This window comes from Pelophylax lessonae, assembly GCF_965119305.1.
Source record: "Pelophylax lessonae genome assembly, chromosome: 1".
NCBI lineage: Eukaryota > Metazoa > Chordata > Amphibia > Anura > Ranidae > Pelophylax > Pelophylax lessonae.
The window spans coordinates 323,393,775-323,418,661 of record NC_138768.1 but is presented as its reverse complement, the minus strand read 5'-3'; the positions used below and the strand labels follow the sequence as shown (position 1 = coordinate 323,418,661).

The 24,887-nt window shown below is 44.1% G+C and overlaps 1 pseudogene across 1 annotated transcript; it reads left to right on the top strand.

Annotated features, from left to right (window-relative positions):
• Positions 1–1,112: 1,112 nt before the first annotated feature.
• Positions 1,113–24,414, top strand: LOC309544374 (piggyBac transposable element-derived protein 4-like; annotated as a pseudogene). The gene is made up of 2 exons: positions 1,113–1,601; positions 23,763–24,414. The product of its transcript is annotated as a piggyBac transposable element-derived protein 4-like (transcript).
• The last annotated feature ends 473 nt before the right edge of the window (positions 24,415–24,887 follow it).

Genomic DNA, 24,887 nt, shown 5'->3' with positions numbered 1-24,887 from the left:
AACTTTTTCAGCAAAAAGGTTAGGAATTCGGCCGAATTTTGAACAGTCAATGTTCGGGTCGAACCGATGGTCGACCCGAACCGTTCGATCATCCCTAATTCTGAGCACACGCAGGACAATCGGCTGCGAAGGTGGTTACATCAACATAGAGACTAGGCCACCAGAATTGTTGAGATATAGACCATATGAGTTGATTCTTCCCTGGGTGCCCAGCGGCCTTAGGAGAATAGTGGTCTGGAGCAAAGCAGTGCACAGATTCTCGGAGACAAAGCAGCGGTCACAAGGTTTTTCAGGAGGAGAATGGATCTGAAAGGCCAGAATTCTTTCACCTAAAGGTGAAGTGAGACTAGTGCGAATTGTGGCAAAAATGCCACCCGGAACTGATTCCACCTTGGAAGAGGAGGAAAACACATCTCAACAATGGGGTTTTACCCCCCCCCCCAAAAAAAAAAAAAAACTGCAAATGTAAAAAGCCCTTACTGTCCTGAGCCCACTATAAGGCTGCTGGCATCACTCTCCAGACTGCCAAAAGGGAAAAGAGGTGTAGTGCAGTTGGTATCACTCCAGCTGGGACAGGCACCATCACTACAGAGGAAGCATCGACTTATGCAGCTCCTGCTCCCTCTATGGTAAGTCAGCAACTTAAGATCGCGAACGACGGGCTGTCGACCCCAGGAATGCGTTTCGCCTTTTTTTTTTAATATTTTTTATTAATTATTAATCATATTAGGTTTGAGGTTGTGGGCCACATCAGGCGGCTCCAAGCCCACGGGCCACGGGTTGAGCACCCCTTACTTATAATTATGTTTGTAATTTTTTATACACTATCTGTCTGAAGCAGCAGATTTAACCCTCCTCTTGTGTTAGGGTCAGAACCGACCCGTTTTCAGGTTTTGAATGTCTATAAGTATCACATAAATTTGTTTATTGCACCAAGATTTTTTTACTTTGTCAGGAACCTCTATTTAAACAATGTAATAGAAAAAGAATCCTTTTCACTAAATTATAAAATACTGTGGTGAAAATTAAGAAGTTTATGGTGTTAGGGTCAATTCTGACCCAGTAATAAGTGCCAAAACTGAAATCATAAACACTCTCTCTGCTTTGTAACACTGACAGCCAATCACCTCTCAACCCTGTGAGCTGTAGTTAGGGAGGGGCCTATCTCTTTGCCTGCTTGTCTGCTTCTCTAAATAAAGTAAAGAAACATAGGACCAATACCTTTCAGAGTTGCTGACTTGCAGAGTAATCATCTCCAATATGCAGCATGCAAGAGTTAGAAGATTTACAGGAAGCCAAATACTGGATTATATCTTGGATGAAAATGAGGCAGAGGACACAGAGAAACATAGCGATATGGATGAGCAGGTTTCTGAGGCAGAAGATGAAGTAGAGTATCAACCAGAATACACAGACACATCTGATGAGTCTGATGAGGAGGCCACCAGTGCTGAACCTGCTGCTGTTCCTGCTGAAGCATTCAAATCCAAAAGTGGTAACATCTGTTGGAGTTCAGAACCTCCTGACTTACATGGCAGGGCAGCTGCTGCAGATGTAATCAAAATGACCCCTGGGATCACAAGGTTTGCTGTGACGAGAGGGTTGGCCAAATTTATTAAACCTCCAGCTTAAGACTGCTTTGGCTTGTTTATTTCTCGCCGCATTCCAATCAATTAACTCCCGCAGTGGCGAATTGGACAGCAACAATTAATTCCGTCTTCAGCGGCGTTAAGCTACGCTGAATGGCGATCGCGGCTTCTCAAATTCTCATACTTATGTCTATGTGCACAGAGTAGTCTCACATAGCGGTCTAGTGGGTTTGTGCATATATCCTCTGAGTAATGCATCTTCCTCTGCCGTAGGTTTGAGGCTGACCATCTCCACCTAACTTCTTGTGTATTATTTTTGTTTGTTTAAAAACTCTAAAGGATTGGATCATTTATATTGCTACAAAATGTACATCACGTACGTACACTGTGAAGCGCTTCAAACTTACATTATGTTCAGCGATTTCATAATCTCATCTGTGTGTAGATTCGAACTCACGCTTGCAGGTCCACATTAAAAACTCACACTTTTTCTATGGTCTTCTTCCTAGATTCCCTACAATGTTTAGTACTTTAGCTATATGTGCATTTCAGCCTTAACACACTCCTTTCTTTTCACCAAACAGCTCTATTCTGCAACTTAACTACAGTTAACAATGTCATGCAACGTCATGGTTTCAAATCCTAACAATCACTACACTTGGATCTCTTTTCACTATTATTTTTCTTTGTTTTTTTGTTTTATTTATTTATTTATTTTGGGGGGGGGAGGGTCTACATAAATATACAAAGCACTAATGGAACAAACACAATTTTAACTGTATGAGTGTGGTCCTATTTTTCTGGAGCTGCAATTGTTTACACATTTACCATGGTTTTTGAATTTCAGGAACAACAAACATATGTGTCTGGTATTGGACTCTCTCCATATTTGAACAACACAGACCCTCATAGTCCAACACTACACTTTGCCTCATACCTCAACACAACACTGTCCCATCCCTACCCTACATTCCAACCCCTCACATCACCAGTACAAGCAGCATGCAAAGTGCAAAGCTATGGCATTGGCAGCTTAAGACTGTAGCCACCAACAAAAAAATAAAGACATTTTCCGTTCAAAAGTATTTATTTTTCATGGAATTACAGCATAAGGAGGGATGCAGCAAGGTAATATTGACAGCCTCCAGTCCCTGTGCCTTTACAGCGACAGGCCACGATCTTTGCTCCATGGCTACATTAGGCAAAGATACGGGATTCAGATATCTTGAGCAAGTTCATGCAGAGTCAAGAAGCAATTCTGCACCTCTACCAGCTCATAGAGGACAGGCATGGCCAGGTTGCTGTACAGCCTTTCATTTTGTCAATAACTACACAGGTGGCATAGACACAACTAAACACCTGCCAGCTCTTCTCATCCCTCTCCACTATTTACAATACCAACATGTTTCTTGTTTGAGGTGCGTGTTCTTGCTCAAGTAACACAGTTTAGGAATGTTGACTACACTTTATCTAGAATGGCAAGTGTCATTGGCAGATGATAATTACCATCTGTCTCCCTGTGAGTGTCAACTCTGCAAAGTAGCAAGTTAATACACATGCCGTATCTCGAGCGGTTACAGTACTTACATGTAAAGTGGCTATTGACCAGGGTATTCCGGGTGGCCATCCCTGCAGCGGTGCTCCGCCGCCTGGGGGCCGCCAGCTGACGGACCTCTGGCTCCCTCTCCTCTGTCAGCTCCCAGGATTCATCCCGGGCAACGCACATGTTGTGCAACACGCAGCACGCCAGGATGATCCTGGAAGCCTTTGGAGGAGAGTACAGGAGTTCCCCCCCAGGCCGGGCCAAGCACTGAAACTGGGATTTGAGAAGACCTATGGTCAACTCAATGATGCTCCGGCTTTTCCACAAGGCCCTGTTGTAGTTATGTTGTGCTCGGCCCTGGGGGTACCTGATTGGAGCCATCAGCCACGTCAGCTGCGGGTAACCAGCATCCCCTGAAAAGAAAAAAAAATATACATTAGTTCTTCATATCATGTGACTTTAGATGACTCATCAAAATGGGAGACAATGATGCATTTTTCAAAACAACCTGCTCATCTGTGTGCAAAAACTCATCTGAATCATCTGAAATATGTCTAATTGCCTAAATCCCTAATCTAACTGGAAAAAAGGAGACCAAAAGTGGTGTCTTTCTATTGAAAGTTCCACCTTTCACCCTATTTTTTTACTATTAGATTAGCATAGGCATTACTTCTGGAAGATATCTTACACTATATTGAGGAAACCAATATTGACTCACTTATGCAAAGGACTTTCGGGATATGGCAATACCATTGGAATCACTTTTATGTTTTGCTTGTGTGGCGTTAGGACAGCATTTACACATTGGGTAACCACCAGGGCCGGACTGGTAATAAAAACCAGCCCTGGAAATAATTTCATACCAGCCCCATAGCATTATTATACCGGCCCAACAGCATAGCGTCATTATTTTCTTGATCATAAAAGGGAAAACCATGCATTTTAAAGCACATGTAAAGCGTGTATTATATGTAGATAAGACAGATATAAAATCACATAGGGTTTTATATCTATATGTATATAGATAGATACATACATACATACTGTACATAAGAGCAAATTCCAGTTAAAAGTGGAGCAATTATCAAGAACAGTCCACTTATTGCGATGGTGATATATTACGAGAATAAAAAATAATCAAAGTCTGTCTTTACATGAGGGTCCGCAGAGTTCCCCCTTGCATTGTAATGGTGAATCCTGCAGACTGATGTAAAGGGGAACCCCAGAAACTCTGGAAATGTGACCAGAGACTACCTTATGCAGAAAGAAGGGGGGTTACTGTATTCACTTCCCCCTTACGTCACTGACCCCTACTCAGACTGGTCTGGCGGAGCTGTCACTGACCTCCTCTCAGGTGCACCGTGCAGGGCCCAGTCAGTTGGTTCCAGCTTGTTGGCTCTGGGTTTATCCTATAGTCTTCTCTCCACAGTCCACATACATCTTACTTCTCCCCTGACCCCCATCCTGGTGGCACTCCCACACCTGACTCCTCTCCAGACTCCCCCTCAGACTGCAGACATGATAAAAGACAAGAGATGATCATAGGCTGTGCAGACATGATACAGGAGATGTCAGAGGTTGCAGACATGATACAGGAGATGTCAGAGGTTGCAGACATGGCACAGGAGATGTCAGAGGTTGCAGACATGGCACAGGAGATGTCAGAGGTTGCAGACATGGCACAGGAGATGTCAGAGGTTGCAGACATGGCACAGGAGATGTCAGAGGTTGCAGACATGGCACAGGAGATGTCAGAGGTTGCAGACATGGCACAGGAGATGTCAGAGGTTGCAGACATGTTACAGGAGATGTCAGAGGTTGCAGACATGGCACAGGAGATGTCAGAGGTTGCAGACATGTTACAGGAGATGTCAGAGGTTGCAGACATGGCACAGGAGATGTCAGAGGTTGCAGACATGGCACAGGAGATGTCAGAGGTTGCAGACATGGCACAGGAGATGTCAGAGGTTGCAGACATGTTACAGGAGATGTCAGAGGTTGCAGACATGGCACAGGAGATGTCAGAGGTTGCAGACATGGCACAGGAGATGTCAGAGGTTGCAGACATGGCACAGGAGATGTCAGAGGCTGCGGAGGGGTCCAGTCTTACCCGCCCCTGGTGTAGAAAGGCGCGCTTCACCACCCTGACCAAGATCAGTGCCCTTCTATAAAAATGACACCGCCCAGTGCCATTACGTCACTACTGGCCTTCCCCGGCCTAGCTGCAGCCATATACTATACGGGTGCCACCAGGGCTGGTGGAAAGATTTTTGACACCCTAGGCAACCCCCCCAGCTAGGAAGCAGGGCCAAGAGGAGTGAGCTGGGTACGGGCCTCCTGTATGAGGCCCAGGCCCCATCAGTTCAGCAGGAGGGCCCAGGCAGTAGGAGGAATCAGATCATGGAAAAGGGGGGTGACTGGTGTGGCGGGAGGAAAATTACAGGAACCGATCTCCTGTATGGGTCTCCCTGCAGCAGCTGAAAGCTGGCTTTTCCTCCTCCCTCTCCTGCTGCTTTGGTTCTTGCAATTGCCCCCCTCTATACTGATCACCCCCTCCTGTCCATGATCAGATGCCCCCTTTTCCCTACTGCCCAGACTCCCCTGTATGTGTCCCCCTTACTCGCAGCGCTGCTGGCTTCATCTTCTCTCCCTCCCATATGTTTTCAGTTGCTGCAGAGGGAAGGGGGGAACCACAGGAGATCTGTTCTAGTAAACAACTGTTGATGACCACTTTCCGCCTGCTGTCCTTTGTGCCCCTACAGCAGCTCTGACGCTTCTTCTCTTTTTTCTGCTGCCGGCTGCTGCAGGGTAGGGGAGAATAGCTTCAGGATAAAAAACAGGTCTGGTAGGCTATACAAGGCCCCATAATTTCTAACGGCAGCCCTGGTTGTAGTGGTGAGGAGGGTGATATCAGTGGCAGTGCTGAAGGGGGTGGGATAAGTGGCAGTGGATGTGGTGAGGGGGTGGGATCAGTGACAGCAGTGGTGATGAAGATGGTGGTGGTGAGGGGGGGTTGGGATCAGTGGCAGTGGTGAGGGTGGTGGTGAGGGGGTGGGATCAGTGGCAGCGGTGGTGGTGAGGTGGGGAGGGATCGGTGGCAGCGGTGGTGGTGATGAGGGGGGTGGGATCAGTGGTAGCGGTGGTGGTGGTGAGGGGGGTGGGATCAGTGGCAGCGGTGGTGGTGGTGAGGGGGGTGGGATCGGTGGCAGCGGTGGTGGTGATGAGGGGGGTGGGATCGGTGGCAGCGGTGGTGGTGATGAGGGGGGTGGGATCGGTGGCAGCGGTGGTGAGGGGGGTGGGATCGGTGGCAGCGATGGTGGTAGTGATGAGGGGGGTGGGATGAGTGGCGGCAGGGGTGGGCAGCAGGGGGGGTGGTGAGGGGGATGGGATCAGTGCTGGTGGTGGTGGGATCAGTGGTGGTGGTGGGGGTGTGGGATCAGTGGCAGGGGTGGTGGTGGTGGTGGTGGTGGGGGGGGGGGGGTTGGATCAGTGATGGTGGTGAGGGGAGTGGGATCAGTGGCAGCTATAGTGGTGACTGAGGGGAGATTAGTGGCAGTGGTGATGGGGGGCTGGAGTGCCCCCCCCTTCCTATCAGGGATAAAATCTGTGGGGGTGTCGGTGGTGGGATCAGCAGGGGGCAGTGGTGATGGAGGATGGGATCAATTGCACTGCTGATTACTGTACTTACTTTGTCAGTCGATTCAGCCTCAGTGCCTCTTCACACGTGCTGCCCTGCAGGGATGCTTCTTCTGAAGTGTGGCGGCGGGTCTCCCAGCAGAGAGCAGAGCTCCTCCCCCTCACTCTATTGGTCGTCAGCGACAGCGTCGGCTGACTTTCTCCTTCCACCGGTGTACTGCCGACACCGGCACCTTCAGCTTCTCTCGCTGAAGCAATGGGCGATTGGGCGGAGTCGAGAGGATAGGCGGTCTGCAGTGACACTGCTCACTCAGCCAGCCTCCCCTTAGCAGCGAGCAGACAACGGTGGCCAGGCCACTCCCCCAGTCACACAGCGGCGGAACGGAACTTGCGGGCGAGCGGCCGAGAATGGCGGGCAGGCGGCCGGAACTTGCGGGCGAGCGGTCGAGAATGGTTATGGCGGGCAGGCGGCCGGAACTTGTGGGCGGGCGGCCGAGAATGGCGGGCGGCCGGAACTTGCGGGCAGCTGGAATTTGCGCGCGGGCGGGCCCTCTGAGTGCTGCTGCTCTCAAAGCGGCCCCAGGGCAGTCGGCCTACCGGGAAATCTCCCGGTATCCCGGTAGGCCAGTCCGGCCCTGGTAACCACCTTCATTTGACTTGAAGACAACTTTGGAAATGTTTCTGTTGTGAGCTGGTAGGCTGATGACCTGGCTGTGTGCAAACAGCCTGCCAACTCATAACACATACATTTTATGTAGGCTTTGCTTTAATCAAGGTGTACACCGATATAGCTTATTCATATGTCTATGTAACCTTACAGTTTATGTTGTTGTCACAAAATAAGACTTTACCAATAAGCCAGCCTTCTGGCATTTCGCCCCTTTCAAACTTCCGGTAGAGAGCACTGTCTTGAAACATCCTGGAATCATGGCACGACCCTGGGTGACCTGTGTTGGCACTCATTATGCGCTGTCTGGCGTCACACACCAAATGGATGTTCAGGGAGTGGTACTGCTTGCGGTTCCGATACTCCATTTCGTGGCTCCTTGGTGGCCTCATGGCTATGTGGGTGCCATCTATTGCCCCTAGGATTTGCGGGATCTGTGCCCGCTGGTAGAAACCCAACTTCACTTCATTCCACTCGTTTTCATTCTGTGGCCAGTGGATAAATTGGGGCACAATCTCCACAATGGCATCAATGACCAACGTGAACACCCTGGAAACAGTGGCCTGGCTAATGCCCATTATACTTCCAGAAGTGGCTTGGAAACTGCCACGCACTAACATATACAAAGTCACCAACAACCTGGCCATGCCGGGCACCGCATGGCCGCGCTGTGTGTCAGATGTAATTTTGTTCTCTATCAGCTGGTAGAGGTGTAGAATAGCTTCTCGCTCGAGCTGGAACTTCCTCCTGATATCAGAATCTCGCAGCTTGTCCAAATATAGCCTTGAAGCAAAAATGTGTGGCTGGCGAGGTAAGGGCACACGGACTGGAGGTGCTGCTGCAGCTGCTTCCCCAGCAGCTGCTTCCCCACCTTTTGCTGCCTCCTGTGCTATGGCCTCCTCAAACAGGGCACCAATAAAATGCGAAGAGCGCATTTTCTAAAAGCCTTCGGTTTGCCATTTTGAGCGCGGGAATTAGCCGGCGCCCATGCGCAGGTATATATACATACGGCCGCTATTTGCCACACCCTTGAGCCTGCTATAAAATCAGCACATGGCCAATATGGCTGATGGATGTTACAGAGTGAAGTCTGCTATCAAGACCCCGTGAGCCACAACTTCGATTATCTTTAGGTAAGACAATTGTATCTCTCTCTCTCTCTCTATATATATATATATATATATATATATCTGTCTGTCTGTGTGGTCTTGCTCACCGTTATTGCTTCCTGAAGTATGCACTTTTTACTTATCTTGGGGGTGCTTCAGTTGTCTATGGTGAATCCCCTCCAACCCACAATACCTCGGGAACCCCTCAAGTGTCAGTAATCATTGTCAGTTGCCCCCATGTGCATGTTGTTTTTACATGTGTTTTCTAATGTTTGTTTAATGTTTGCAGTCTATATTTGGCCTGAAAACCTGCCCCCTTACCTTCCCAGCTTCCAAAGACCCCCTTTTTGCTTTCCTGCTAAGTGTAATTTCCTCTCATGTGTAGGCATTTAGCTCATGTGATTTCTCATGTTTGTTTAATGTTTGCAGTCTATATTTGGGCATTAATTCCCACCACCACCAACAACAACACCACCACAAGCAAGCCACAGTTTATTGACCTTTGGTAAGTGTTTTGAGGTCCTCGTGCAGTTTTGTCGCTTATGTGATTTCTCATGTTTGTATTTTCTTTGAAGTCTATATTTGGGCATTAATTCCCACCACCAACAACACCACCACAAGCAAGCCACAGTTTATTGACCTTTGGTAAGTGTTTTGAGGGCCTCGTGCAGTGTTGTTGCTTATGCGATTTCTCATGTTTGTATTTTCTTTGCAGTCTATATTGGGGCATTAATTCCCACCACCACCACCACCAACACCACCACAAGCAAGCCACAGTTTATTGACCTTTGGTAAGTGGTTTGAGGGCCTCGTGCAGTGTTGTTGCTTATGCGATTTCTCATGTTTGTATTTTCTTTGCAGTCTATATTTGGGCATTAATTCCCACCACCAACACCACCACCAATGTGGCTTAAAAAGCAATCAATGGCTAGCTTTGGTAAGTGTGTTCTGTAACTGTTCACTAATTATACTGTATTTTTTTGCATTGTGAAACTCATGTTTTTTTCTCTTTCCTTTTCCTCTTTTTTTATTGCAGATTGTGGCGTTGAGGCTATTTGCTGCTGCTGGACAGCCAGATCACCTGCCCACCTCTTTCTCCCATGGCCCCACCCACTCGTACAGGGACTAGGAGGAGTAGTAGGGTAGCGGGTAGGGTGGCCAGTGGGGGGCAGGGGGGGGCAGATCGTCTGGCCATGGTGTGAGGGAGGCTCCAGCTGTATCCAGAAGGGAGTCCACCGTCTCCATCCCGGAGGAGGAAGCTGGGGGGTGTTACCACACCAAGTGGACAAGCTGCTTCTCCTCCCAGTAGTCCTGGAGAGGGAACTTTCATGAGAGGCAGCTTGTCCTCAGTCCCCCATTGTCCTCGTTTCTCCTTTGATCAGAGTCGGGTCCTGGTCCAGGCATATATGGTAAGATATGATCGCCTACAAGGGACCAGGGCCCAGACTACCTCTACCACTGAGAGGTTATGATTGTGGGATGAAATCCGGGATGCCGTAAATGCACTGGGTGGTACACGCCGCTCTACTGACAATGTGCGGAAGAGGGTCAACGACATCCGTGGGTCAGTTTGGAAGAAGCTAACTGCATGGGCTGTGGAGGGCCTTTATGACTGAGAAGGTCGGCTGGATCCACATGCTGAACATTCTCTCTGGCCTTATCAATTGCCTTTTTGAAGTTCCTTGGCCCAGACACCATCCATGCCAGGGAGTACGTAGATACGGATGCTTTGCACCAAGGTAGGTTATTAACTTAGATGTAAATTGTGTGAGTTGTTGTGAAAATATTAACTATTATCCTATGTGTGACATGAATTGACTTTTCTACTTGGCCTTCAAATTTTCTTTTTTTTTCCCAACACCTGCAATTTGTTCTTCTGTAGCACGGATCTCAGCCCCTCCACAGCCCATGCAGCTTGGAGACCCGGACGGACTCACGGCTGGTGACATCAATGTTGACCCTCCTCCTGGTAGGTCCCATATCGTACTGTGCTAAACAATGTAGATGACTATTTTATCCTTTCAATGATAGCTCATAATGCTATGTCCTCTTGACAGAAGAGCATCAGCTGTGGCAGGGAACCCCCCCCCAGTGCAGCAAGGCCCGGAGGAAGGTGTTGGGAGGGTGTTAGCAAGTGTACTATGAGCCCAGGGAAACACTTTTGAATGTTTTGCTTAATTCATGAAGCTAGGATTGAAATTTGCCCCAAATCCTTACTGAATAAGGTTATTTCCTAAGCCTTTTCTTGCCTATTTTTCAAAGAACATCAGGCCCCTCTTGAAGGAGCAGCTGGAGTTGGACCAGGAGCTGGCGAGGATTCTGCATCCAATGCTGGGGTATGTGATCTAAGGGAACAAGGTGCAAATGTTCCATTTAAATGGTAGTACTGTTTTTTGGCTAGATGTGGCTTACATTGTTTGCGTGAAATTTGTGCAGGGACATTCTGACGATGCACCAGCACCACAAGAATTCGATCCTGAACGTCAGGGAATTATTGTATAATTTCAGGGGCCCCAACAGTTTCTAAAACATACAGGACTTTTAAAGTCCTGCCAGTCTTTGATTTTCCATGTCAAACTTCGTGTGTGTCTTTTTGTGGGGGTGTCATGTAGCCTAGTTCTGGCCAGATTTTAGACAACTTACTTAGATGTTGAAAGTCATTGGTGTAGTAACAGACTTTACAAAACCAGAATGAACCTACTAGACCAGGGCTAGTTTTGAACTGGTTAATGTAGAAACTGTTCTGCCATTGTAATATTGGTAATAAAAACATAATATGTACCCATTATCAGAAGTGTTGCTAGCTTGGATAACATTACAATGATCAAGTGCCTATTAGAAGCACATCCAACTAAGTTCTAAGTTGTCTAACTAATCGTAACTCTTTTGTAATGATGTTTTCTAAATATTTTGTCTTTTCCTTCTGATTTCAGCCAGCATTGGATGCAGCAGGATTGTCACCTATCCTACCTCGTCCATCTCTGCTGGATGTGGCCCAGATGCTGCTTGCCGAGTATCGGCTCCAAAATGAGTCAAGGAGGCCTGCTGATGAATTTAGTGAGTTAGTACGGTTGCAAGGGCTCAGACAGGAATCTGTATCAATGTTGGCCACACATTTGACAGTTTTGGTACAGGTTCAACAGGATATGCGTGACTGCTTGCTAAGGTTAGCAGACCAGCATCCACAGGATCGGCAAAGTGTCGACACTCAGGTGCTGGACGCACGCCAAGGCCTGGTTGGAGCTGAAGATGCCCCATTATTGGCAGATCTCTCCCAAAAAGCAAAATCGCCTCCCACTGCAGGTTGTGTTAGTAGGAGGGCAACGCCAGTGTTGGCCACTGGGCAGGCAGCTGGGGAGGGGATAATTCCTCCTGTAGCCACTCCCAGCACTTCACAGTCCCTTCCAAATCTCACACCCCTCATTGAGCAATCCTCCTGCACAACCTCTTTGCAAACTGGTTCCACAATAGCCCTTCCAAAAGACTACCATCCCTCCCAATCCCATTCCCCTTATTTGTCACCACACAGACATCTCACTTACCCTCGCACCGTGGCCCACACCGTCAAACAATTCAGCACAAGTCCCCACACATCTGCACAACCCTTGCACCAACAGCAGCAACAAGTAGCCTGGGTGGAGCTGCAGCAGCCACAGCAACAACAGCAGCCACAGCCGCAACAGCAGCAGCAACTACTCCAACTGGCACAACTGACACAACTGCTGCAGTGTAACGCTCATGCGTTTTTTGTTAGTGAATGGATTTGCAGCTGCAGAATTATTACACTCAGTAGTCTTGTAGAGAATGTGTTGAACAACATATCCAACTCTCGGGACTTCATCACTGTGTACAGCCTGTTATGCAAATATACATACACTCAATATGATGTTCCTGGAGTGATAGAATGTATATGATAGAATAGAGGTGAGAGACAGGCAATAGAATGGTGAGCACTTAGTAGTAGTATTCAGGAGAGTGGTAGGTGATGATAGTATGCAGATAGGTTTTAGCAATCATGTATAGTAACAGGTGGTAGGGGACAGCAGATAAAGTATGCAAGAGAGAGTAACCTAGTGCAATGATAGGTGATGGTAGTCCCAAGAGCTAGCAATCTATGCAGATGATAGAAATAGCTTAGATAGTAATAGTCCCTTTAGTATGCAGTAGTAGATAGTGAAAGTTAGGTTGAGGAAGGAATCCCCTGCGTGTTAGTAGTAGCAAGGTCCAAGAGTAATGGAGTAATCCGGTAGCGAGATACTGGATCGGTAGCGAGGTTCCGGTCTTGTTCAGGCAAGGGGAATAGCTTGAAGCTCCGGCAGCATTGGACAAGACAAGGCAACATGCGGTTTGAACGAGCAATGAGTGAGGGAAAGCCGGCGATTGAAATAGCCGCTCATAGCGGCGCCCGGCGATGACGTCATTGCCCTTAAAGGTGTATGCGTTCCATTTGGATAGCAAGATGGGACGCAATATTAAGAGAGAAATGTGGAACTAAGGGTACCAGAGGTACCAGAACATTACAGTACCCCCCCTGTAAGGCCGGCTCCGGAAGGCCTCTAAGGCTGGTTGCCGATGTGAGAATCGGATAAGACTGGTTGCCGATGTGAGAATCGGATAAGACTGGTTGCCGATATGAGAATCGGATAAGACTGGTTGCCGATGTGAGAATCGGATAAGACTGGTTGCCGATGTGAAAATCGGATAAGACAGGTTGCCGATATGAGAATCGGATAAGACTGGTTGCCGATGTGAGAATCGGATAAAGCTGGTTGCCGATGTGAGAATCGGATAAGACTGGTTGCCGATGTGAGAATCGGAAAAAACTGGTTGCCGATGTGAGAATCGGATAAGACTGGTTGCCGATGTGAGAATCGGATAAAGCTGGTTGCCGATGTGAGAATCGGATAAGACTGGTTGCCGATGTGAGAATCGGATAAGACTGGTTGCCGATGTGAAAATCGGATAAGACTGGTTGCCGATATGAGAATCGGATAAGACTGGTTGCCGATGTGAGAATCGGAAAAAACTGGTTGCCGATGTGAGAATCGGATAAAGCTGGTTGCCGATATGAGAATCGGAAAAAAATGGTTGTTAGGGTGTCTGCTATAGGAACCCCTCACTAAAACCGGAAGCATGGACATCCGAAGTAGTCATAGCATCCAATGCTTCTTCAAATAACCTCAGATCCACCCTACGTACCACTGTGCCATTAGAAGCGCGTATGCAGTCAGGTGCAAGAATCTCAATGTTTTCATTGGAAGCTATAAGTGTGCTTGCCAAAACAGGAGTATCTATTCCAACATCTGCCAATTTCTGGGTGTCCTTCTCTGATATAGAACGGGGACAGGGCTGGCAACAGCCTTGGCAATTTCCAGGCTGTTTTTCAGGGAAGACAGTTCGGATTCGCCTGGCCTCCATTGGGAGAGCCTTAGGCCTAGAGGGTCGGGTTGGGCAAGATGTAATGAAATGTCCCCCTTCTCCACAATAAAAACAAAGGCCACAGATTCTCCTGTGATCTTTTTTTTTGTAAGGACAACCTAGTATGTACGGCACCAATCTCCATAGGCTCCTCATCAATTTCTGTAGCATCAGGGTTCAAATAAGATGTGTCAGAGTGACATGGCCGACTGTTTATGGCAGGCTTGTACCATGACCAGGCAGGATCACCATATTCATTTGGTTTTCTTTTTTCCCTAGGTACCCGGGGTCTGCGGGAACCTGGAGCAGGTTTAGGAGTAGATTTTTGGGAGGGGAGACACTGGGAGTGCATCGCAATTGTAAATGACTCCCAATTGTCTAGGATCGGACTTTTTTCTTGCAGTTTCTGGTATGCCCATGTTTTCATATTGCCAGAAAGCAAATTGATGGCAGCATGAACTTTAATAAAGTCATTATGATAGGTCCTGGGCTTAAGGACAAATAGGAGCTCACAATCCATCCGAAAAAAAAGAAAAGAGGAACGGGAACCATCAAACCTGTCTGGTAGAAAGACAAGGGGTTCTGGGGGTTGAGCAGCAGTAGGCTGTGAAACACGGGCTATCTGCTGTCTCAATGTCTGATTTTCATTTCTCACTTCAGTAAGAGAAAGAATTAATGAATCTACCTTTTGTGATAGTTGTATCACATGTGTAGCTATTTCTGCTGAATCCATTTTTTTTCTGGCTCGTTCAATCTGTAACGCTCATGCGTTTTTTGTTAGTGAATGGATTTGCAGCTGCAGAATTATTACACTCAGTAGTCTTGTAGAGAATGTGTTGAACAACATATCCAACTCTCAGGACTTCATCACTGTGTACAGCCTGTTATGCAAATATACATACACTCAATATGATGTTCCTGGAGTGATAGAATCTATATGATAGAATAGAGGTGAGAGACAGGCAATAGAATGGTGATCACTTAGTAGTAGTATTCAGGAGAGTGGTAGGTGATGATAGTATGCAGATAGGTTTTAGCAATCATGTATAGTAACAGGTGGTAGGGGACAGCAGATGAAGTATGCAAGAGAGAGTAACCTAGTGCAATGATAGGTGATGGTAGTCCCAAGAGCTAGCAATCTATGCAGATGATAGAAATAGCTTAGATAGTAATAGTCCCTTTAGTATGCAGTAGTAGATAGTGAAAGTTAGGTTGAGGAAGGAATCCCCTGCGGGGTACTTATCACTAGATGGGTTAGTAGTAGCAAGGTCCAAGAGTAATGGAGTAATCCGGTAGCGAGATACTGGATCGGTAGCGAGGTTCCGGTCTTGTTCAGGCAAGGGGAATAGCTTGAAGCTCCGGCAGCATTGGACAAGACAAGGCAACATGCGGTTTGAACGAGCAATGAGTGAGAGAAAGCCGGCGATTGAAATAGCCGCTCATAGCGGCGCCTGGCGATGACGTCATTGCCCTTAAAGGTGTATGCGTTCCATTTGGATAGCAAGATGGGACGCAATATTAAGAGAGAAATGTGGAACTAAGGGTACCAGAGGTACCAGAACATTACATGCAGCTGACCCCAGAGCAGAGACTCTTGTTGGCACAACAGATTTTGTTTTGGGAGTGTTGTTGGCCAAGTAAGGGCCCTGGTTAATGTAGGCTTTTCTACACACGTGCTTCTCTATCTCCAAACATATGGTTACATTTCCATTTTCTAAACTCAATCTTCACATAATGACCCAAAAAAAAGGTCTCCCTTCAAATTTTGCCTCAATATAGGTCTCATGGAGAACATAAACCAAAGCCAACATGCAAACAATTACAGACCACACCACTCAGAATAGACTAAACAAATACAACACACAAGAGATTCGATGTGGAAAAAAACACAAACTAATTTTTTAAGAAAACATACATATTTAGTTTTTTTTTTTAAATGTTGTATATAAAATGTTTGTATTTAAAAATATATTTTTTCTAAAAAGAAAATTAAAGTAACTTGGGTTGCAACGTGCAACTTTAAAAAAACAAACATGGACGAAACATCAGTCCAATGGGGCATACTCCCGAATAAAGGTATCTTCAGGGTCAGGATCAACCCCAAACCTCCGCTCCAAGAGGGCTAGCCGAGCCCTACACCACCGTAGGTATCTAATGGCCACCTCCATGGTGAGGTGGGTGTGCCCTGGGTAGAAAAAGAAAGGATAATTAGCTTGAGGCAAAATGAGGCAAACAAGTATTGTAATAAATGTGCCTCAACAAATATGCTTTGGAGTATATTGGGTGGCTTTTCTCAACACTCTGGAGCAAATATGATAAATTGCTGTTGTCTACATAGTTACACTCAAAAGCTTAATACACAAATGTTTTTTGAAGCCTGAAGATGGTAGAGATGACAGTGGAGCAAGCACTTTGTTGGTGTTAACACATAAATCCTAAGTTCTCCAGCTTTAATAGAACCTAAACCTTGAACTCAAACTTCCACAGCAAATTGTTCAAAAGGTTACACAAGATGGCTTGGAATGTTAGTAGCAGTTCCACCAAAACAAAGTAAAAGGCTTTTCATGTCAACACAACCAAAAATTTTGAAGAATGTAAGGTGTTGTGTTCAATTGGTTCCCACGATGCATGTGCACACATCTCTCTCTTTCACTATCAGAATTTGGATTGAGTTCTCTCTCCCTCTTACTGTCTATAGATTGAAACAGACATATTGTAGAGACTCACCCCTTGAAAGACGTACAGCGAGTGGTGGCAGGGGTTGATCCCTCTCCTCCCCAGATCCCCTTTGCTCCAGCACAACTGTGTTAAGAGAGAATAAAAAGTTTATCAAGGAATGGACTCACACTAAATGTAGGTTAGGCAGTCATGAAAACGCTCTAACACCCACTACTTCCCCCTCCACACTCCCCTGAAAGTGTGAGTTTAGAATGTTTACGGTGGGGAGGCTGATTTGTACACTGCAAGCTTTATGCTTCTGGGTGAAGCTTGTAGCCTTAAAGATACGTACTCCATGCTTTTGTGCTGATTGTGTTTCTCAGATGTTGTTTCTGCCTCAGCCCTGCCTGTTCAAAGTGTTGAGAACATCTCCTTTTTGGATGGCTGGGCAAAACAAATCAGGTTATACTTACCCGCTGTTGATTTTTTGGGACGAGAGCAGTCATGATCCTCCTCTTAAAATGGCCCCTCTACACCCCTCTAGGCACCTCCCTCCTGTTGATTGACCCCACAGCAGGCAGCCTGCTATGGAGGCACCTGAGATGAAGCCAAGCACCCTGTGCCTGTTCAGGCACTAGGCTGTCAGCCAGCCTGGCCCCCCTCCCTTCCGATAGTCTCAATGATTTGGAGTGACAGCATCAGGAGGCAATCTTGGCATGCTGTCAGTGTTTCCACGCTGACAGTGTTGTGCAATATAACCTTCCAAATATTGATCAGTCTTAGAAGCTCCCCAAACCCAAAAATGGCCACCCTTACAACGACCCTCATGGTATATTCTCCATCCTTGACCTTACCAATCCTCCATGTAAAAATCATTATAAACCTTCCTGTCACATGTAGCAAAACTGCACTTGCTTTGACTACAACTTAGATTAGCACAGATACACATCACCCTAGCACACACAATACATGTGAGAATCACATTCACTGTACTTACAGTCTGGTTCAGGGGAGCCGGACAAAATTGTTGAGGAATTATTCTCCACCCCTGGAGTGGGGGACAATTGGGGAGACCCTGCATGGGGTGATGGTGTTGGAGATCCTAGAATTACAAAGACAAGAATGCAATCATTGGACAACAGCTATTTTCTAAAGGCACACAGAAAGTAGTCCCTAAACATTGAAGGTAGTAGTTACAGTGGACTGGTAAGCAGTGGCCCCTCTTCCCCAGTCCTCCACAACAAATATCCTCAATGTCAGCTGCTACATAACCACAAAGGCAAAAATATACATTACAGCCCTTATAATTACCAGGACACATTGAACACACAAACACATGTAGAGTACTTACTTCCCATTTGAGGACAGCTGTTGTCCTCATCCTCATCACTGAGGGACAATTCGGCATGGTCCTGCCCACCCACTTTCTCATGGTCCCTAGGGTCCTGGCCCTCCTGCCCCTGGGCCACGTGACTTGGGCCTGCCTGTTCAGGCTCCGCTCTCACTGAAGCTACATCAACCACAAAAGAGAACAAAACAAAAATTAATTCCTCAAAGTTAGACCAAATACACAACACACCAGCTCATCCACATTACTTACAGTGGGCCTGAGAAGGCTGAGCCTCCAGCTCATCGTCACTTGTTTCTAAAAAGAACAACATCACAATTTACACACTATTTTAGGACACAAATAGGCAGCAACCTCTCAACATGCTAGCACCATACTCAATGATGTTATCATAACCCCGGAGGAGGAGGAGCTGTGGAAAGAGCAATGTATGTTTGAGTCCAAATATGTTCAAAAATGTAAATTCTTCCAAAAACATGCTAGATCCTCTTTTAGAATTTGTAGAACAAAGAATCCCATTTCTGGTAATACATATACATCTATGTCCAAATCTAGCTCCATGACATAGGTTGACCCACACTGGTGATTACCTCAAAATGATGTTGGCATTGTGTCAATTGTCCATTCAATACCCACCTCAAAGTATCATAACACCATGTGGAGGCTTATACACATCACCATGGCTAGTGTTTGGGGGGGGGCGGCTGTTTTTTATTTTCACATAGGCTGAAGCCCCATTACAAATCTGACAAGCAGATCCTGTCCCCACCCCCCACAAACAAAAGTCTACTAAGTACTTTAGTTATGTGTTACTTAACACAATACATACTCATTCACAGAAGGGAGGGGTATTTGAAATGGTGAGGGCCTATGATAGGTGAACACACTTTTTTAAGGAGAAATTACGACATCTCAAAGTCTCATAGACACTGAGATGAGTAAACCCTTTAGGGGCCTTCCCTGGAAGAATGCCCATGTCCAAGATATGGACACGCTTATTTAGGTTATTGGTGACAGGGCGCCTAGAGATGTTAGTTTAGGGGGGAGCTCTGACATTCCCTGAGCACAACTTTTGGCCTATTTATTACTTCCCAAAAGCTAGACAAGCAAGAAAGGGCACAATCTCTATTGTTGGTGCTTTTTAAGAGGTTTTATTTTTGAGGTGTTTTATCATGTACATGCTAAAGTGACTCTTTACCCATCTTGGAATCTGTACCAATGTAATTTTTGGGATCACATGTTAGAGCTAACATCAAAGTCTCGACACAAACATACATTATTGATCAAGCTAATGATGTGTTGATGCCCTTTTCACACTGGGATGACTTGTGTGATGACTTAGGCTGGCCATACACAATACTATTTTATTATAATTTGCTGAACAATTTTGGAGAAATGTAACTTGCATGTATGCAAATATGTAGTACAAAGGCCTGCATAATTAGATACAAGTGAAAGTGTTGTTTATCTTTGACCTCATATTATTTGGTTTGTGGTAAATCGAACAGAAAGTGTACAACAAAAGTTGTGTGGCCAGCTTTAGTCGCCTGACAGGTCAAACTCCATTGTGTGCAATGTAACCCTTCTAAGCAGAGTGACTGAAGTTGCTGCATCGTCTTAAAAAATTACTCCACTACTTGTGTGCGACTTTGGAGCAGCTCTTACTGCCGGCTCACACTCTTGCTATGACAGACATCAGATGTGATTTGGAGCACGATGCTCCTAAAATCACATGTGATGTGTGTGTGTGTTGCAAATTCAGCCATACAGTTTGTGTGGCTGAATTATCAACACAATCACAGTCAAATCACAACGAATCCTTTTTTGTAGTCCACAGCAGAATTGGATCGCATAGTGGTTCACAGCAGTACCATCCGATTCATGTGCGACCTGTAAAATCCTGTAAAATCCCAATGCGATCTGATCTGGGGGTGTTGTTAACAGGCAATGGACACCCCCATGGATTCACATATGCCAGTGTGAGATGCCTGTGCTGTGAATGTGATCCATGAACACGCAGGCAACTCGCAGGGTTATCACATCAGTATCAAGTGAACACACACTCATATCTTGCCTTTTTTGCTTCTTTATCCAATGCATTCCTTTGGAGACATGACCAGGCCATATTTTCATGCTCACTCATTCCATCTCAGGTGAACAAATTAGCTGCTGTCTGCACATCCATCTTATGATGGTGACTCTCAGCCAAACATGTCGACCACCAGAGCTTGCAGTGTGTATGTATGTATGTATTTATACCTAAAATTGTGTTTCAAATTTATTTAGAGAATATCATATTTCAAATCTTGCATCTATGAAAAGGGGCAATCCATTTGTGTTTATATAGACAGATTCTAATTGTATTAGCAATATGTAACTTATTTGTTGTTTTATATTTGTACAAAACCTAAATATTATCATATATAATATAAATATATTATATAATATATATAAAAAAAGATTTTATATATATATATATATATATATATATATATATACATACACACACAAAAAAATTATATATATATATATATATATATATATATATATAAATAATGATTTTAGATATATCTATAAAAAATTATATATATATATATATATATATATATATATATATATATATATATATATATATATATATATATATATATATATATTTTATCATATTTTTATCATATTTTTTTTATCATATATATTTAATTACTATTAAATAAATGTAAAATTTAAATTATATTTCTTTTGGGTTTCTGTAACTATAAATATAGGAACAGGTTCACATACAGGAAGTTTATAGAATAGGAGAACTGACGTATACTGGGCAGGAAGTGCACGTGTGGGAAACTACACTAAAGAACTTCGACAGCCGCTAGATAGGCGACAGACCCCCACTAGCTAACAGAGATCTCGCACATTCAAATGTGTACATTTTCACACACACACATCTTACCTTGCAGATAAACACCACAACTGCGGGAGTGTATAGTGATGGCGCCATGTTGCTCAGAATTGCGAGAGGAACTGTACACAATCCGGAAACGTTTGCACCCAATAATAGTGTTGTTTTCGGTTGATTTTGTAAATGTGAGCACGCATTTTAAAACGTTAGCGAATTCGCGAACACGAGTAAACATTGCCTATACACAATCAGCATATCTAACAAACATTGCAAATAATAATATAACAAACATTTGTGGAGACCAAAAGACATTTTTATTTATACACATAATCAATGTTTTGAGAAAACATTTGAAACATGCCCGCCCACCACCATTAATGTTTATTAAAAACAGAATACACAGCTCAAACATTTCACATGACATTTTTTTACCCAGTATCAAAGCCTGAAGCCACACAAATTTTAGATATTTTATAACATTAACTTCTTACAAAATTTACACCACATACATCAACAAAGATCCAAGAAAATTCAGATACATGTGCAGATTGAATAAACCAATACACAATTATGTTAAAACAAACAAATACTTACAGAGAGTCAAGTATTCATTCCCACAAATACAAGCCTGGGCTATGTGTCTTTAGACATAACAGACAACACAGCCAAATCCCACATCCTACCTAAAAATAACAAAGGCCCCCAAATTTTTAACATAAAGCATGTCCCATGCACAATATATTGGACCTGTTGCCAGGCCAAATCTTCTCTCATGTCTGAGTGTTTTTTATAAGATCCTGGAAACCACACACCCAGTAATGGTAACGCCCAGGAGTAAATTTAACTGTGTGTGTCCTCCTGGAAGCAAAACAACATAAGTGCAAATGCTATTTCGAGGAGGATGTAAGAGGGAGGATTTGCCAAGCTTTGGAGCATGCGTGGTTTATCCAAACACACACTAAATCGTCTAAGTGTTCGAGCATGCCCAGTTGAAAAAAAAAAAGGGAAATAGAAATAGAGAAAGAGAGAGAGAGACATAAAAAAAAAAATATATATATATATATATGTATGTATGTGTATATATGTGAAATTACAAATGTTTTTTAGGGTTTACCAAACACTATTTCTAATGTTTATATAGAGGTATACATACATATATATATATATATATATATATATATATATATATATATATATACAAATACATGATATATACATATATATATGTAGATATATATATATATAGAGAGATATATATATATATATATATATATATATATATATATACTGTATACATATATATATATATATATATATATATATATATATATATATATATATATATATATATATATATACACATATATATATATATATATATATATATATATATATATATATATTTATATTTTTTTTGTTTAAAGTTGAAAACCAAATTTGGGCTTTAAAATTATTTTGGGGGGGAGAGGCATTTCTTTTGGAGTTCAGGTTGTTGTTTCAATGAAGATTGAACATATAGCTAAGCCAATAATCATGCTCATCACTCAAAAACAATTCCTTAATAATCTTGGTGTTGCTATTACAGGTGTTTTTTATTGGCGTTTTTATGGACGTTTTTGCAGGCGTTTTTTGTGCAGGCGTTTTTAGATTGACAAGAGACCAATGGAAAATGCCTGTAATCTGCCCAAAAGAAGCTCATGTACTTTTTTGAGCGTTGGGCGTTTTGCTCATGGCATCAAAACGCTCAGATGTGAACAGGGGCCATTGAAATGAATAGGATTTGTCTTGTTGGGCATTTTGAGAGCTGATCCTAGAGCAGAAAAACGCCCCCAAAAGGGCCCAAAACGCCTACATGTGAACGCCTATTAAGTTTGGAGTTGTAAGGACTGAGAAATAGCACAATGATTAGGGAGTCTGCCTTCCTGCTCTAGGTTTGTGAGTTTGAATCCAGAATGAGCCCTCTGTATGGGCAACAATTGGAGGTCTCCAACCCTCCAAATGTTAGCATCAATACTTTTGCTATTGTTTGACATAGGCATGTGTATCACCAAACTCTTAATATAAAGACATTACCTAAATAAAACAGATGCCACATAAAGTCAATATCTAGCAATATTGAGAGATAGAGCTATATTTGTTTGTTTACCATATTTTGCTAATTAGCCAAGTAGGGGGATATACCTGCAGTAAAATGTGTTACAAAATGCAAAAGCTTGGCCATACGTCTTTCCTGATTAAAAATTTTGTGGGATACCCTAGATAATGTTGAGGTTCTATCTAAAAAGTATATATAAGATTGTTCTAGTGAAATATGATTGAGCAGGAAAGGTTTCTAGAACGTTGTAATGTGATGGTGTTTACTAAGGAATCACTTGCTAGAAGTATGAACAGTGTGCATGTTTTTCAAATCCGCCAGTTCATTCCATTTTACATGGGCGATACAGCGGATTTTACGTTCGAATTCACAATACCGCATGCTCAAATTTGTGAAAACGTAACTTTTTGAGCCTAGTTGGCGTTGCGCATGTGCACATGAGCTCTCTTGCAGCTCGGGAATTGAGGACCTATTTTTACTTTCTACACTTTTGCAGAAATCTCTCTTTCTATGTCAGTTTTTGACACAGTTTAAAAGCCATTCATCTCCAAATGATCTCCCACACCTTCCACAGTGATTTGGGATTTTTGGGATACTTAAAAGAATTTGGCAAAACATTAATCAAGCTTTTAGCTGACCTGTTTTTAAGTCGCGCCCTGACGTTGTAGCATCTTAATGAATCTAACACTATACGTTATTGGCCGCCGGCGGTATGTTGAATACCAATTTCATACGTTCAAATTCGCCAGTTCGCAAAAATCGCAGCGTTAGCCAAATAGCGGTACAATTAATTAGGCCCTTAGTGACATCAAAACATGTTTTGAACTGTTCATGCCATTGTCACTAAAAAAAGTGCAATGACAAACCTTAAAGGAAAAAAAGTATATGGCAACATGTGGAATGACATAAATGAGGAATGCCTAGATGCTTATATTGGTGTTCTTCTTCTTGCTGGAGTGTACAGATCCTATAACGAGGCCACTGATAGTCTCTGGGACAAGTCAAGAGGCAGATATATCTTCCCAGCAACAATGTCACTTCACACCTTTCGAATGATATCAAAAGTTTTCAGATTTGACAACAGAGATACTAGAGCAAAATCTGCCAAGCTTGCTCCCATAAGGGATGTCTGGGAGAAATGGGTTCAGCTCCTTCCACTAATGTTTAACCCTGGGCCTCAGGTAACAGTAGATGATTGTTTGATCCCTTTCCGTGGAAATTGCCCCTTCCGGCAGTATATGCCCAGTAAGCCAGGCAAATACGGCATAAAAATCTGGGCAGCCTGTGATGTAAAAAAAAGCTATGCATGGAACCTACAGATTTACACCGACAAACCCGAAAGTGGCATCCCTGAGAAAAAACAAGGACAACGTGTAGTCCTTGATTTGACTACTGGACTGCGGGGTCACAATATCACGTGTGACAATTTTTTTTACCAGCTATGACTGTCCTTGAAATTTCCCTTTGAGCATTCAGCCCTTTACTACTTCTTTGGAGAGTGCATAAAGTGGTCACCGCCTCCATCTATAACTGGTCTTAATGGTAAGAAGCACTGGAAGGGCGGATGCATATCAAAAACGAAGAGATTTCCAGTCACAACTTACCAACCAGTCAGCGACCAACCGAATTGACCTGTCTAACAGTATGTGTTAAAAACAGGGGTTTGGTTGCACACATTTGCAAATATATACGTAAGCTGCAGGCAACGCACTGACACCTTTGCCGCCATTGTGCGATGTGCTGGGTGTTCAGCGTGACCATGTGCCTTTAAGGAGGGGTGGGCTCCCTCTAGTCACCTGTCCTCCATCTATCCCATTAAATACATGTGCTCTCACTGTAGAGACTCTTTAAATTGTAGAGTTAGGGACTGCAGCTTACCTATGTATTTGCAAATGTGTGCAACCAAACCCCTGTTTTTAACGCATACT